Here is a 17,265-nt window from a genome sequence, read left to right as displayed (position 1 = left end):
CAAGGACTTACATCCTCTGAACATTGTGCAGTCCTTGTGAAGCAGTCCTTGTTCAGCATTGAGAGACAGGTGGGCTCAAAAGCAGACTAATTTCCAAAACATATGCTATCTCCATCTAAGAATTTTCCATATTAATCCCAATATTGACATTTGTCAAGGTTGTAAGGAATTACAACAAATAATGGGGATGGAGACTTTTAATAATTATACCCAATCCCAGAAGAAAGCTATCAAGGAATTGGGTCAGAATTCTGATTTTAAAACTCTCCAATTAGGGAGGCAATCTTGTCCTGTGACCTACTTCATTTTATGATGGAGAGGTCTTATTATGAGAGACTTACTTTCAATCCCTCTTCAAATTTGAAGGTGAATTGGGGTCCATATTACAGAAAGCTGTACTAGAAAGGATCTTTACCAATAAAGAGTGTATCCAAAGATGGCAAACTTTTACAAGTTACCAAAATTGCACAAGAAGTTGTTAAATCTACCGGGGAAAATCTACGGGGAGACTTATAATCTCTGGTAACGAAAGACTTGTTCTTGTGAATATATACACTGTCAGAAATAGCAGGGTTGAAGGCTACTGTTGGGAGAGTAGCTAGAAGATTGTGGACCTTCTGGACGACCACGGGAGTTGATGCTAGCCGCAACCTGGGACCTGAGTCTAAGTGGCACCTGGTCTTCGCCAGAGCCCGCCCCAAAGCAGGATGGACTTGCTTCGGCAGGGTACCACCAGCTCGATCCACAGGTGCGACTAGTCCCATGGTGGCAGTCAAGGTGGGATTCAGGAAACAGTCCAAGGTGGGATGCAGGAGACAGTCCGTGCCCAGAAAGACGGCGGGGGTACAGCGTTGGAAGGAACCCTGAAACCTCTTAGCAGGGACACGGAGCTGGCAGGAGCGTAGGAACACTGGCACACAGGAGACACAGAGAAACAAAGGTGATGCTGGAGACACAGGAACACGGAGGAACACTGGTAATGCTAGAGACAGGAACACGGAGGAACGCTGGTAACGCTGGAGACAAGAACACCAGGAGCGTATGGGAAAGCTGGAGACACATAGGAAGTGTAGGAACGCAGGATGGCTTTCTCTTCCTCAGGAACGGCTTATTGAAGCCTGGTATGGAAACCATAGGAGATCCTAGGAGAAGATCCGGCGGGGAGTGAATGGCGGTGCCGGAATATAAGGGCAAGCCGGATAAACAAGCACCAATCAGGAGGACGATGGCCCTTTAAATCTTAAAGAGTGAGCAGGGGCCCGCGCGGCCTAGTTAGGCAGCAGGAGCGTGGCCTCGACGTGACGTGCAGAGCCAGGAGCCTGGAGAGGTGAGTACGGGCCAGGGGGCTACCGCGCCACAGGGATGGGCATGGGTGTACCCGCGATCCGAACCGAGGATCGTGGGTACGGCCGCACACACTCTTAAGATACAACAGACATCTTAAGGAAACTGAATGGCATCCAACTGGAAATATTGACCAAGGTGTGCCCCATCAATATGTATAAGCATATATAGAAAGGGAGAGGAAGTGAAGAAGGAATGAATAGTGAGTAAACTAAAACATAGCTTTTTTATTTGAGTTTTGAGTTGGAGTTTTTAGTTGAGTTTAATATATCACCCTGTGGGATTGGATCTATATATAGTGCTGTATGTTTTAGTTAAGTTATAGGCATAGCATTATTACTGAGGTGGTCCCTGGGTAAATATTTAGCAATTATGGATTAAACAGCTAATCTCCAATAAAGTGTGCAGTAGATGTGCCAATGCCAGTAAATAGAAGGTCGTTGTTGCATGCCGGTATACAGAGACAATGGAAGGAAAGAATACAGCAATCTTAGTTTAAGTTCACCTTTCCCGCCGTCCTCTCCCTCGCCAACGCTTGTTGCTCGGTATTGCTGTGTGAGAGCAGGAGAAAGTGTCTCTTAGTATGTATGACCTGGTGCTGTATGCTGCAATAGCTTCTGTATAGATGGGCTGAAGCCGAAATAACTACCAACACGTGTTTCTCTAAGGGGACTTACCTTCTACCTAATTAATCACTCTACACTTCTATTTGAAATGAGGATGGATTGGAAGTGACAAGATTTTTCATTTATTTATGTGGAATAGAACCGTCATTGGGTAAGCTGATCCTTCCCTTGTTGAGTTTTCTTTTGCACACAACTTTTAGTGTTTAAAAAATGTTCTTCCTACTCCAGTGTATAGCAGTGGGGGTGAAATCAGTTGGTTATGTGTTCACTTATTAGTAAGCACTCACGGTGTGCACCACCTACTGGAGATTGTTCATATCAAAAGGGAAAGGGGAAAAGAAGGGGGGATTAAAGATGAAAGTTGTGAGTGTCTAGAAGAAATAAAATTAACTTTGAAATTCATTCTTTCTTTAAAAAAAAACCTTATATGTGATTTTGTAACAATTAGTAGTACTACCAGTGTGACATTTAGGGTGTCACACTTAATCCAGGCCAAGTCAGATATACGATGATATCCGGGGAAGTATTAGCGGGTAGGGGTCCCCTGTTTTATGACAATTACCCCCCCCCCCCCCCGTTTTTCTTAGAGAATGTTCCACCATCTGTTCTGGAGGAAACTAGCAGTGGGACAGGCTGGATGTCACCGGAATCCCCGGCGGTGCGCTATGGGATTTGCAGACCGCGGAGGACACCAGCAGTACCGCTGCGGTTTGCAGCAATGTACTGCACCAACACCGATAGTGTTAAGCAGAAGAAGCCGGGTAATCCCGGTGAAACACGTGTTGGGACATACGTTTATCATCCATGGCCACTTTGGATCTAAAGCCCTTGTTGGGGATATAAACCCCGTGTGAGTTGGGTTTCCTGTTCCACACAAATATGACTCACAGAAAACACAGAAAATACAAACAAAAATTAACGCCACCTAATTTGCCATCTACGAACAGAGGAATGTCTTGGCAAAGACATTACCCATGAGATCAAGATAATACATGTTGTGAATTGTAAAACGATTGGGGTGATTTATCCCCCCAATGGCTCAAATAAGAGTCTGAGTTTCAGCTTATAAAGCTGTACAATTTTGATTACCGTATTTTGGTTGGTCTTCTGATCTTATATCGGTCTCTCTGTGTAAGTGGCTATACCCCAGACAAAGCTTAGTGTTCGGCTCTCTTGGTCTTAAAGTGGAATTGTGTTGTCATTGTGAATGGTGTGTGTGTTTTATGTGTTTTTATTCAGTAAACCTTGTCAAGGCTGGAGAAGCAAGTGGCAGCATCCTGTAGCCTTCAGTACAAATAGTCAGCCTGTTAACCCATCACTGCTTTTTGACTAACAGTAATCAGGTCCATATTTGCCATTAGGCACTTTAGGGTCTGTTCCTGGGTTATTCTCGGGATGGGAATGTAGGTATGTATAGGAATATAGGGAGGTGGTAGTCTATAGAAGTGTGGACAGAGAGGTTAATGTCTATTGGAGGGCACAGGGGTAATGTATGGGAGTGGAGGCATAGCGGGGTCATAGTATAGAGGACTGGAATCACAAATGCTAATTCTACTGAATTGGGGGTGGGGCAGTCTTGTTTTATACTTTATACTTTGTTAACAATGACCAAATACCAATATAAAAATACCATTATAGAAACAAGTAAATCATGACAATTGTTAAATATTAACATGCCCCGAATGGCGGCCTATGGTAGTGTAAGCTATAAATACAGCCCTGCCAAGAACATTAATATTAAACCCTTAACTACCCTATAGTTCCAGGGATATTAACATTCACATATTTATTACCCTGGCCCTCAAGAGATCTTACTATTAGCCATTTCACTGTCCTGGCCCACAAGGGATCGCACCGTTTTGCTTTCCCAGACCACCATCAATGCTATTAGTAGTGGATTAAAAGAGTTATTATTTATCTATGCAGTGTAAATTAGACTCATCTGCCAGAAATAACAGCAAAACTATTTCAGTGTGGATGTCTATAATTGATAACTTTAAGTTAGGCTTCCTAATTTTAAATGTAGGCAGAAACTGTGCCAAATGGATAACAGCACTGAAAAGTTTAAGAAACTTGTTTTAAAACACCTTTTACATGGGTGGCTTTCTATACACCATAATCATGCTTCAAAAAGTATGACTTCATCTAGACCTGGCCCTTGTCTGCTTCAAAAATTGTTATTGAGGTGTAAAAAGTTTCATAAACACAAAATATATTTGATGCACTTCAATTAATCCACCATCCTGGTGTATTACATCACAATTCTTGCACATTTGGTAAATTTTCTTCCCTGTTTATAGACTTTTCATAAAATAGTTATCTTGTCAGTATATATTTTTTCCTAATTGACATTTCTCTTAATAATAACTTTACATGTTTTAAAGCAGCTTGGAAAATGCATTCAATTATTTAGAAAGCCGGATGCTGATACCATAGCTGACCTGCAATGAAGGGTTACTTGAGGACAGTTATCTACAAGATTGTCATGCCTTCTCTGTGCTGCACAGAACACAGCAAACATTGCAGTTTTCTTCTTACTTTTATTGATTATGATTTGCATAAACAAAAAAGAATATTAGTTTTGCCAATAAACAAACAAAAGCAAATAGTCTAACGTCTCAAGCAAGGGCAATCCTTTAATATTACATTACAGTCCAAAATGTGCATATTTTATACGTTTTGCCGTTAATGCAGTCACTAGCAAATATAAGAAATGGTTGGTAATAACCTTCTGCATGCATAGGCAAAATTGTGATTAAAAATAGCTTTTTATTCCTGTGCAGAATATCCATGAATGATTTACAACATTGGCGCAGTCTTAGTTATACAGTCCTTGCTCTAATTAGGTCATGAAAATAGTTGACTGTAGCGTAAGTTCCACAGCAGATTGGATTATGTGATAAAATTCATTAGATGAAGCCGCGTTTCTAAGTAAATACAGTGTTGTCCAGTGCAAGAAAAGTTAAATGTTTGATCTCTATTTAGAATGTGGACCAAATTTAATTAGGCAAACCAAGGGGAAGATATTGTTAGACATTCTGTGGGTTAAAAGTACACGAGTCTTGGCGGGTTCACTAATAATTTAACTTGGCTGGCCTTACAAAAAAAAGAAGGATGATATCTGAATGTTGACTTAAAGTAATGAAGAGTTATTCCCTCTTGATAGAGATATTTAGAATGCACTGTAGTCTTCGTGGTGCGATGTTCCTCTCCATATTTCACTTTTTGAAGTGCTTCCAAAACCTGACTGCTCAATGTAATCACTGGAAATATATCACACCATAATGCAGATCATAGATCAAAATCATTTTTTGCAAGAGCACAGCCTGAAATGGCATCTTGCTTACTGTTCATTTTACATTTATTCTTTGGCATGTTGCTTATGCTCCTTAGGAGTTATCCTAGAAACTGATATCCATAACAGAACTATTGGCAGGATGCTCATACCATTCATTGCAAGCGAATGCGCAGAGTCTAGTGCAGTAAATTTATCAATACAGTACTGTAAAATAATAAGAGAACGGTACAATCACAACCTTTTAGAGGATGCATAAAACCAGATGATAGCTAGAATGGTACTAAAATAGGACCTGGAATAATTTTTTGGAAAAGGTAAGAAAGCTGTTAGAACCGACTAAAAGCAATTCAGTAACATGCAGTGGAAAAACACCTTAAATAATTTACTTCCTCCACCATACACATACATGTCTAATTCCTTTTTTTTTAAAGTACCTATAACAATAGTTTACCCTAAATGTAGCCAGGCTGTCCCTTAAAAACCATTACATGTTGACCTTGGATACAGCTACCGCTACACTCCGGTAGAGGTGGCAGCACAAGGGCACTGATAAAGTTTGCTGCATGTTTGTTAGTTAAGGATGCCTGGGGCCATGTGCCGTAGCTTTTCAACAATGCTGGTCACCTTTGACTGACATTATAATCACATCCACTTCATATGCAGGGTACTTTTTTCTACATGCCTGCATTGTCATATCAAAGGAAAACAGGTAATTGTTTCTAAATGACAGCATAGCTACTTTAAACTATCAACATGTAATTACCGACAGCTATGTGTATAGTGTAGGAAGTACATTAATTTTTTAGACAATTTTTAGACATTTTTTGTAATAGAAAAGTTACAATTTTAATCAAAATTGCATGGTCGTGTTTACATCTATAAACTCCTTAATGCAATTTAAAAAATGTGGCAATTTAAAAAAATGTGTCTGCGTTCAGAAAAAAAAAATATGGGTTTATGGGGTTTAGTTTAACTCTTTATGTTGTTATTTTGGTATTAACTAGACAACTGTCAAAATTGTAAGAATTTCTCTGGCAAATAACGGTGTAACATTTTCAGAAACTCCTGGCAGTTAATACCTTTTTATATAAAAAAATCCAAGTCTTTCAAAGGAAAAACAATTTGCATATCAACATATTCTGAAGGTAATAATTTTTTTCATACTTGATTCAATGGAGCTGGGTAAGGTGTCGTTTCCTGTGGGATGCAAGTGTGCTTGGTTCTCAATACTTGATCCTGGTTGTAGGTTTCCCAAAAATGTGCCAATTTGGACACTACTGATTTGACTGTTATATATTGATAGCTCAGGCATTTTGGGACGCAAGGATGCCTGTTTATGATGTGTGTTTGTTTATTTTTATTCCCATTCTAGGGTAAATGGAGTTTTTGTATTCTTACAGTTTTTAGGACCTCTCTAGTTTGAACCTTAGGAGGTACAATTGCTCTTCCAATATACCGTATATACTCAAGTATAAGCCAGCTCATGCCCCGCAGTATCTAGCCAGCCAGGCCCCCCCAGTATATAGCCAGGATATTCCCTTGCCGGCCAGCCCCCAGTATATAGCCAGCTAGCACAGTAGTATGGCAGTATATGGTAGGATCAATCAGACAACCTAGAGTTAAAGTACTGCCAGTATGGCAGTATATGGGGATTTTCCTCCTCATTCATTACAATGTGTTGATTGCATTGTAATGAATGGGTTAAAACGAGCCTTGGGTCTTCGTAAGAACCGAGGCTGTCATGACGACAGATCGCCACTCCCCGATGATGTCAAGTCGGGAAGGGGTTAAAGAGTTAAACTAAAATGAAGTACAATGTCTTACAAGAAAACATTCTCGAAATTACCTGGATATTTTTAAGTGTTCCTAGGTTTGAGGACAGAAATCTGTTATGCATACATTCAACTTTTTCCAATTAGCAGAATCAGGGGTGAATGGAGAGATCATATATTTGATTCCTATAATAATTCCTTAAGGGAGCCTGTGATCAATGCAGAAAAAGAATTTCTTGTATATGTAACCAGTGACTTTTCTTGAGAATATAAGAATCAGGCTATAAATAATGCAGATAACAACCTCAGGTCCTAATTTGGCCACATATGCAGATCTCTTAGTTGGACAGATAGAGATGCTCAACATTTTTGAACTTAATTTAAATCTGATGGAATAGGAATAATGTATGAGTGTCTGAACCTAAGGCACACTGCTGGGAAAAGTCCAAAACAACATTTAAGGAAATAAGACATTGAAACAGCTGTTAAAGAATGTTGATAAAATGTTTCATGAAAGTTCAATATTATGCAAAGAGCTTTGAGACGTGTACACGATACCACCAAATATAAGATCATGAGGTGTTTTCATAGTGGGCATACTCCTAAATCAAAGACCCTATTTTTTCTTTAATTATATGCTTTAATGAGGGAATCAGTCCAGTAGTGTATACTTCATCTGTCAGGTAGATCCAGGGCCACCACCAGGACTCTAGTCATCGATCTGGACACTTTTCCAATGAAGTGGTACACTACTCTAGAGTCCCAGTATTCTGGTCCTCCCTCTTTATATTCTTCTAGCCAAACAAAGCTCCCCTCAGGGATAAAAATGGAAACACAAAGACAACACACAGACTAATAAACAATGCACAGGACCCGGATATTAATATATTGAGAAGTGGTATATTCACTCATAATGCATAACAATGACAGCAAAAGACCCTATCAGTTGTAACCAGTGATTAAAATGAACAATCTCATATTGGAGAGACAGTACTATGTGTCTCATGGGTATGGGGAACCGACAGGGGACCAACAGATATGGGGAATTACAGAAAACAACCACTAATGTAAAGTATATACAGACCGCAGTGATGTGCAAGGACCCCGACACGTGTTTCGCCTCCAAGGCCTTGGAGGCGAAACACGTGTCGGGGTCCTTGCACATCACTGCGGTCTGTATATACTTTACATTAGTGGTTGTTTTCTGTAATTCCCCATATCTGTTGGTCCCCTGTCGGTTCCCCATACCCATGAGACACATAGTACTGTCTCTCCAATATGAGATTGTTCATTTTAATCACTGGTTACAACTGATAGGGTCTTTTGCTGTCATTGTTATGCATTATGAGTGAATATACCACTTCTCAATATATTAATATCCGGGTCCTGTGCATTGTTTATTAGTCTGTGTGTTGTCTTTGTGTTTCCATTTTTATCCCTGAGGGGAGCTTTTTTTGATATATTAATAAAGCTCATTGATTTTTTGTATGATACATGGAACTTTGGTCATTTTTTCTCAATAGGGGTGCATGCTTTAGGTAGGGAGGTGGTGTGCTTTGCCCTGCTACCACCCCCCTATAATCTTTTGGTGTATTATTATTCTTCTAGCCAAAGTAAACTATTGTTGTATTGTTGGCAAAATAGTGGCATGTGTTTGGGGTTTCCATTGTTCTGGGACTTCAGGATCTCCCCAAATGCACCGTGGCCTCCAAAAACTATTTCAGCCAAATATGCCTCCCAAAAGCCCAATGATGCTTCTTTCCTTCTATGCCCTATCATGTGCCCATACAGCAGTTTCCAAGAACAAACTACAGGATCATGAGGTCTTTACATAGGGAATCAGTCCAGCAGTGTACTGTCAGGTATATCCAGTTTTCTCCTGCCACAGTGTACAGTCACAGTGTACGGCTCATGCACACTGCATGTAGTTTTATGTGCAATGCGTGGTCCTGCCGTCCACTGCTTGTGTCCTGCATGCCATTGGCGGGTGTGCACCACACACCCACCAATGTCAATTCTAAAAGACTACCCAGGCCCGAAATATGTTGCGCAAAAGTACCATTTTATGGCCTGAGTAGTCAGCTCCTGTACGGGGTTGTTGAATCCACAGCCACGTGTATGAGCCCATATAAAGATATGAGGATGTGTGTTAGCTGTAAACATACAGCTAGAACAAATCCCTAAAAACTCATAGGGGCTTATTTACTAAGGGTCGCGGATCGCACTTTCGTCAGACTGTTCACCGTTTTCGGTGCAACTTTGACAGGTATTTAAGAAGGGGTTTGCGCTGGGATTGTGTCGCACGCGATCAGATTACACTCCTTAATGTAAATGTAACAGTGACTCTAGTTCTGTTGTATATAGAGTCAGATTATGGAGTATTAAAGGAGAGATTCTTCTGTGTTTCCAGAAGCAAAGGTTTAGTAGATATAGCCGCTCTACCTAGGGCTTATTTTCAGAGGTAGGGCATATGTTTCAGCCATATTTTGAAATGGCTGAATTGTTTTATTTTTGGGTAGGTCTTATTTTCGGAGAAACACTGTGTACTTCCAATATGGCCGTTGCACATAACATTTTTAGAAATAATGAAATGAAAAGGAAAATACCTGCAACAGACTAAACTAAAATACAGGAAATATTTGTGATCAGTTGTGTTCTTTTGTTTGCTTGTCATATAATATATTGTCGCAGGCTGACATCAGGGGCTACAAATATGTCCACTTGTACAGCGCTATGTTTGATTACTAAAATGAAATTTCAACCATTGTTTCTTTTACGGCATGTGCTCCTCCACCAAATATAATCTTGAAATACTTTGACGGAAATATTGTGAGCAATATCACTTCACTTTCCAGATATTATTCACAGTGGGAGGAAGAGTATTGGAAAATGATGGTCAACATGCAATCTGGCTTTTAGCTTCGCTCTCCCAGGAGAAATTTCATTATCTTTTCTGTTTCAAGTCTTGCCTTTTAAGCTTCCAAGGTCAGCTCTGTCTAGACTCTTCAGCAGCTTCAACTTCCTGCAGCTAACACACATTCACACAATAGGTGCATGACCTCAAAATGCGCCAGTCCCCCTGACTAAGCGGGGAGTCCTTTCTTTCATTATTTCTAGCAATTCACTGGGTTAAAAAATGAACTGATGTAGCGGCAAGGCTTGTCTCACTGTGATGATTATACTTCTATAATCTACGCCGCTACCTTGTTAAGAGTGACATCATAGTGTATTAACCTTCTAGATGCTGGAGACGTTTCAACACGTTTTTATGATACTAGGATCAGCAAAATGTAAAGGTAGCATTTCTGTGTACTTGGTGGTAATATTGGTTGAGGAAAACAGTGTGTTTACTCTATGCAAAAGACAAAAGAGCACATTGGGGCTTATTTACTAAGGGTTGCGGATCACACTTTTTATCAGACTTTGCACCGTTTTTGGGATTTACACATTTTGGACAGGTATTTAACAAGTGTCTGTGCTGGGATTGTGTCACTCATATTGGGGGGGGATGCCATCGGACTATCCAACAGAATCGGACCGAGTGCGGGATTTAACTTTCAAATTGTACAAAACTTGAACATGAAATGCCCTGCACCACATTTACTAAAAGTTTTGGACCATTTTTAGGCAGTTTTCCGAATCCTTAGAAAAAGGGGCATGTCCTCGGTCCGGGTGCCAGAAAATTCAGTCCATGCACCAGAAAATGCATTATTGTGGTGCAGCAAACTAGACCAACCAAGCAGGACTCGCACTGCAGTCTCATACTGCACCAGATTAAATATTCAGAAGAGCCTGCTCTTGATGTCAGGTTCCATTTTAACCCACAAAATCACATACATGTATCTCGGGGAATGCATTTACTATAACACTGTGTGGCATATATTGCCCTTTTTTTGTTTTGGAGTATCTGACAGATTGATCCATCTTTTTTAAGTTTTAAACTTTTTGGGGCTCATTTACTAAGGGTTGCGCTATTTACTTTCATCAAACTGTGCACCTTTTTCAAAGATTACATGGCTTGCTCAGGTATTTAAGAAGTTCCTGCGCCGGGATTTTGGGGCACCCGATCCTCTTTTGGCACAGCTGCGCTGGCTTCTATGCGACACAATTTATGGGGGTGTGCCATCGAATGATTAGACTGATTCGGACTAAGCGCAGGATTTAACTTTCAAATTGTGATGCAAGCACTTACATGCACCACTAAACTCTGTCGGACCTGAGTGGGGAAGCGATATCAGGCTCACGATCTTAGTGAATCGCGGTACAGGGCATTATCATTGGACAATGCACTTTCAGTGAACTCCAGCGGTCGGGTAAGTAAATGTCACCCAATTTGTGTATTGCCTCATGTCTGTTATTTTAATTTTTTTCACATTAGCTTAGACTACAGACATTTGCAAAAATGTTTTGAAATTGTATTCCATTTAGTTTGTTTTGTAGAAAGTGGAGTAACTTTTAAATTCCTTTCCAGTGTATTCTGAGTCAGTATTTATAAGACAAAATCTGGAGACTAAATATTGAATAGATCCAGATCTTTTCATTATATATTTTTTTTAGCTGAAAACACTGAACAAAATGCCACACTGTGAAAGAGGACATAGAGCATAATAACTATACATTTTCATAAAGAAACCTTATTTGTATATTTCATTCCCAGATTCCCCAGCAGAACATGCATGGCCTTTAAAGTGTTACCGTCATTTCAAAAAACTTTTGATATGTTGTAGGGCAGGTAATTTTAAGCCCTTTTGCAATTGGATTAGTTACCCAAATCTTGCTCCTTCCTCTTGTATTCTGCAGACTTCCCCTAGATGGCAGTGACTGCTCAGATAGCTGTTACTATGGACGGAACAGGAGACACGCCCCCCCTCTCCCTCCCTGCAATCAGCTGATCGCCTCATGTGTCACTGCCCCAGCACTCAGCCATGTGCAGGGAGAAGACCTCAGTAATATAGTGACCAAACACCTAAACACATATCTCTCCTCAGCTTCCCCTACACCTGTATACTGTATAACAAATAATCCACAATGACAGAAACTGCAGCTCCCCCTCCCCCCATCACCTCACACACAGGAAATGGCAGGAGATTCTCTCCAAGTCTGCAAGCTCTTCCCTCATGTGCTGTGCTGGAGTGTTACTTAGGTAGGTAGACAGATAGACATGGATACATAGCTAGATGTGATATAGATAAGATATAGATAGATAGATAGAAGATACATAGATATAAGATAGATAGATAGACAGACAGATAGATAGATAGATACAAAATGGAAATGGCAGGCATCACTCCAGGGTTCAGGTCAAATAAAGGTGATTTTTATTGGAACAAGTGGCGACGTTTCGGTGTAATACACCTTTCTCAAGCAATTTTACAAGTGACCCACTCGGGGTATAAATAGGAAACACAATGTGCAATATGCATAGGGGGTGTGTCATTAAAGTGCCAGTGCATTCTAAACAAAAATACAAATATATTCAACATGTTATACAATATAATGTGCATATACTATAGATACATACATGGATACATATAATGTGTACAAGCATAAATACCGTGTTAAGTATCATTATATAAGTGAAAAATAAGGTGCAATATTTGGCTTAAAAAAGGTTAAAATTACCCAGCAAGCTATGTGGTTACTCCTCTGACATGGAAGCCTCACTATTGCTAACTTGGCCCGTCAGCGTCTGAATAACGACACCGCACATGCGCCGGAATCCAGCGCATGCGCAGTGTGTCCCAGTGGCTGCCGGGCGGCCATATTGGATTAGGGCCGTGAAACTTAGAAAAGATTAGACAGATAGATAGATAGACAGATAGATAGCTCTGGTGTCATTGGTCAGCAGCAGGAGCTTGTGATGAGGTGACAGGAGGAAGTCCCGCCCCTCCATCTTGCTGATTGTAGTTACTTTGAGAGCTGGAAACCCTGGTTGCTATGGGCCAAAAAAGGTACTAAATGAGGACCGGGAGGGAAAATACTTTGAGGAATGATTCCCAGGGACACCTGGAGCAGAATTATGTATTTTAGTTTTTTTTGCTCAGAATGACGGTTACACTTTAAGTCTATGTATGAACATACAGGTGGTCTGCAAAGGTAAAATCTCCTTAACCCGTTTACCATGTGCGGCGCAGAGGTAGACCCTACCCTAAAGTATTATTTTCCAGCTTCCCAGTACATGGCATAGAATAAGAAATAATGTCACTGAGAAGTCAAATTTGTTATGCAAAAAGAAAGCCCTCACAGCTCTGTACATGGAAAAGTGATGGATTATTAAAGGTGGAGAGCAAAAAATGAATGGAAAAACGCTGCATGCTTAAGGGGTTAAGGTAGTTTAGTCTCCCTGTCAATGGACTCTCACAAAGACAAAGTAGACACCTAAAAGGCGCTGATGAGATACACTAAACATTGTAATAGCACTGTCCACAAATTGGAGTCCATTTCTTTTGGAAAATACACATTTGTTTGGTTATTATCCATTGTCATGTCACTAGATTAGTTGTAAGACATTCAGTGATATAAGGAGTTGCCTTTCAAGAATCCTAAAATCCTAGAACTATGTGTGGCCTAAAAGTCTTAATAAGTTAAGTTTTTTTTCCCTTGTATACAATTTTATGTTATGCTAAAATAATAAGCTGTGCTATATACTCCAACTATACAGTGCAATAAGATATAGGTACTTCATAAAAGCTTAAATGTGGTCAAAAAAATAATTACCCATAACACCTTCATATTTTTTATTATATTTTAGAAGATAGTCCATATGATCGATAGCAAAATGAATTACAGCTGATTCGCTTTTTCTAGCCGAAACTAGCCCAGCAATGCTATATCATATATTTTTGCCTATTTTAGACTATTTTCAAAAAACATTCTAACTTATGGTACTATAGTTAATTCTACAAATTATGAAATAAATTTGGGCACGTAAATTTCGTAATAATGTATACTACTATAATTGCAGGTTCTAGAAACTCAGCAGTACCTGAGACTGCAATGTAAAGCAGAGTGGTTTAATAGGGCGGTTGTCAAAAAAGGAAGCATAAATTATGTAAAACATAACATCGTAATACAATTTTAAAATGGTCCATCAAAAGTAAAGTATCTTGCAAATTAACTTATCTAAAATAAATCTGCAGAGTTGTAACACTAAGCCATTAAAGTCTCTGGAAGTGTCTTTACTTCTATGTGATTCACGCTTGGGCTCTTAACAAAGGCTATAAATATTACCTTGGATTTTAAACTTTATCATAAAGTTTTATTTACCCGTTCATTGAGGGTTTTGAATGACATTAATGTTACCGCTTGAAAAAGAAAGCAATCGCCCCTTACTTTTGCAATATTTATAAGAGATTTGACAAAGGCCATGTGTATGATCTTTAATGTTGGAGGAAAAGATATTAGCCCAGAGATTGTGTGAGTTAGAAAGAGATATGAACTCTATCATTCCACTTTATGACCTTTCATTTAAAAGCAACTGCGATTGTCTGGCATCTCAAGGCCGGGCACACGGCAGATGTGGGGAATCTGAAGTGCCTCAGACATAAACTTTTATTACTAAATTATAAATAATTTCTATTACTTAAAATGTTCACCTTGCAAGTTCATCTTGATTATAACACAAGGGCAGCTTCCTACTCATATCGCTGCTGATCTATAAAGATGAAAAAGGATTATGGCACCCCACTGTGTAAGAAGTATTTAAAGAATGCAGAGGACATTAAGGTAACAGAGTGTCTAGCGCATCAACCACTCATATGTGTCACATATATGGCTGTGCCATCTTTGTCATGTTTCACCTGAGTTCATCTCCAGACACAGATTGGCTCCATGTGTCATAGAATACAACAAGGATCTTAAAGTTAATAGGGTACATCATAAAGTGTCTCATAAAAGCCTGCCTGTTATATATAAAAAACACCATATATAAAGTATATATGTATATAATATAATATAAAATATTAAGAATAATAAGAATATAGTAATATTGTTGCTACAGATTTTTCATGTTGAATCAAGACCTTTATATACACTATGTTGGGTTTCTCACTGGAAGAATAAATCCTTTTCTGGATTCTTTTTTGTATTATTTCTTCTAGTTATACTTTCTTTTCTGACAACACTGTTTTTGAGTATTTACCTTTCCTCAATAGGGGACCCACCAAAGAAATAGGTTCACAGGACTCACCATTCATGTTAGATTTTATTCGATCATAGTGAACTATAATGTTTCCGAAAAAAAATTATTCATAACTAAGGAACCAGTCAGACAGCCATATAACTATGCCAGGCAGAGTGTGCACATTACACTTTCACTACTATAACTAATATAATATTATCATTTGCTTTGTGCCCAATACAGTGAAAATCACATCGGGGAGCGGCGATCCACTGCCATGACAACCTCGGGTCACACAAAGATAGGCTTTCTATTACAATGTGCGATTTGCACATTATAAAAAATACTGTAGTATGTACTGTAATAACAGCCGACACCCCAGTGTACAGCTGCAATCGGAGTGGGCTCTGATCGTGGGTGTTTAACCCGTTAAATGCTGCAGTCAGCGCGACCGCACCATTTACACTGCCTACGTTCCCCACCGTGCCGTCTTCGGGGGGGGTTAAGATTGTTTCAATGGCAGCCCTGCTTGTACGAAGTGCCTGTAAGATGGCATGAGCATAGGCTGACACGGCTAATACCCTGCAGTACATCATATTGCAGAATATTATCATATTATCATTATTATATTTATCCCCAAAATAGTCAATTCTGAAAATACGGAAAACCGATATTTGATTTGCAAGCCGCGTGACATCAAAATAAATTATCCAGATATTTAAAAAATTATGAAAATGTAAAGTAGACATATGGGAAACGTTATTCAGCAACTTATATATGTGGTAAATCTATCTGTGGGAAAACGCTGTGATTTAGAATTTTGAAAATGGCAAATTTTTTTTAAAAAATCATCATTTTTTCTTTTGTTTTTTAAATAATCACAAACATTATCAGCCAAGATTAACCCCTTCCCAACGCGCGCCATACTAGTAAGGTCCCGGTGCATGGCTCGCATATTGCAGCAAAGGCTTACTGGTAACACCGGTAAACACGGGTGCTTTCCCGCCGATCGCAGCCGGCAATGCGCCGCCATCTTGCCGTGGATCGACGCTCCCCATGACGTCATCGGGGAGCGGTGATCCGTCGCCATGACACCCTTGGATCTTACCCCTAAGAGTCTGAAAAATAGTAAAAGTAAAAATTAAAAAAAGTTTAAAAAAAAATTGTAATAACAAAACTCAAATCACCCTCCTTTTCCTAGAACTGATAGAAATATTAATAAACAGTGAAAATCAAAAACACATTAGGCATCGCCATGTTGAAAAATGCCCAATCTATCAAAATATAATAACAATTTTTCACTGCGATTTACCACGTAACAGAAAATAGCGCCCAAAGTTGAGTGCCACTTTTTTGCCATTTTGAAAGATATTAAAAAATCAATAAAAAGTGATCAGAAGGTCGTACAGCCCTAAAAAATTAAAGCATTGAAAACACCATCAAAAGTCACAAAAAATGACACCACCCACAGCTCCGTACAGAAGTATGAAAACGTTATTGACGCCAGAAGATGGCAAAACAAAAAAAAAAATTTGTACAGGTGGTTTTAATTTTTGTTACTGTATGAAAACATTATAAAACCTACACAAATTTCTAATCCACGTAATCGCACCGACCCAAAGAATAAAGTAGACATGTAATTTGAGCGCACAGTGATAGCTGTAAAATCCAAGCCCACATGAAAACGTAGCAAATGCACTTTTTCACCATTCTCACTGCATTTGGAATTTTTTTCCCGCTTCCCAGTACACGGCATGGGATATTAAATACTGTCACTACGAAGTGCAATGTGTTGCACAGAAAATAAGGCATCACGGAGCTCTTTATGTGGAAAAATAAAAAAGTTATAGATTTTTGAAGGTGGTGAGTGAAAAATGGACTAAAAGTGAAAAAACTAAAAAGGGCCAGGTCGTTAAAGGGTTAAAGGGGTATTCTCATCTGGGCATTCACATTCAGTGTCATTAATCTGCTATCAATGTGATAACATGTAATGTGATGTTATTAAAAAAAATTTTCCTGTGTGAAGCTAATTTCTCATAAATGTAGTTATATGATCCCTTTGAAACAAGACTGTGTCCTTGGATACGGCCACCTCTGCTGGAGTGA

The sequence above is a fragment of the Engystomops pustulosus genome, chromosome 1 (genome assembly GCF_040894005.1).
Source record: "Engystomops pustulosus chromosome 1, aEngPut4.maternal, whole genome shotgun sequence".
Lineage (NCBI taxonomy): Eukaryota > Metazoa > Chordata > Amphibia > Anura > Leptodactylidae > Engystomops > Engystomops pustulosus.
The sequence above is the reverse complement of the archived record's forward strand: the minus strand, read 5'-3'. Positions refer to the sequence as shown.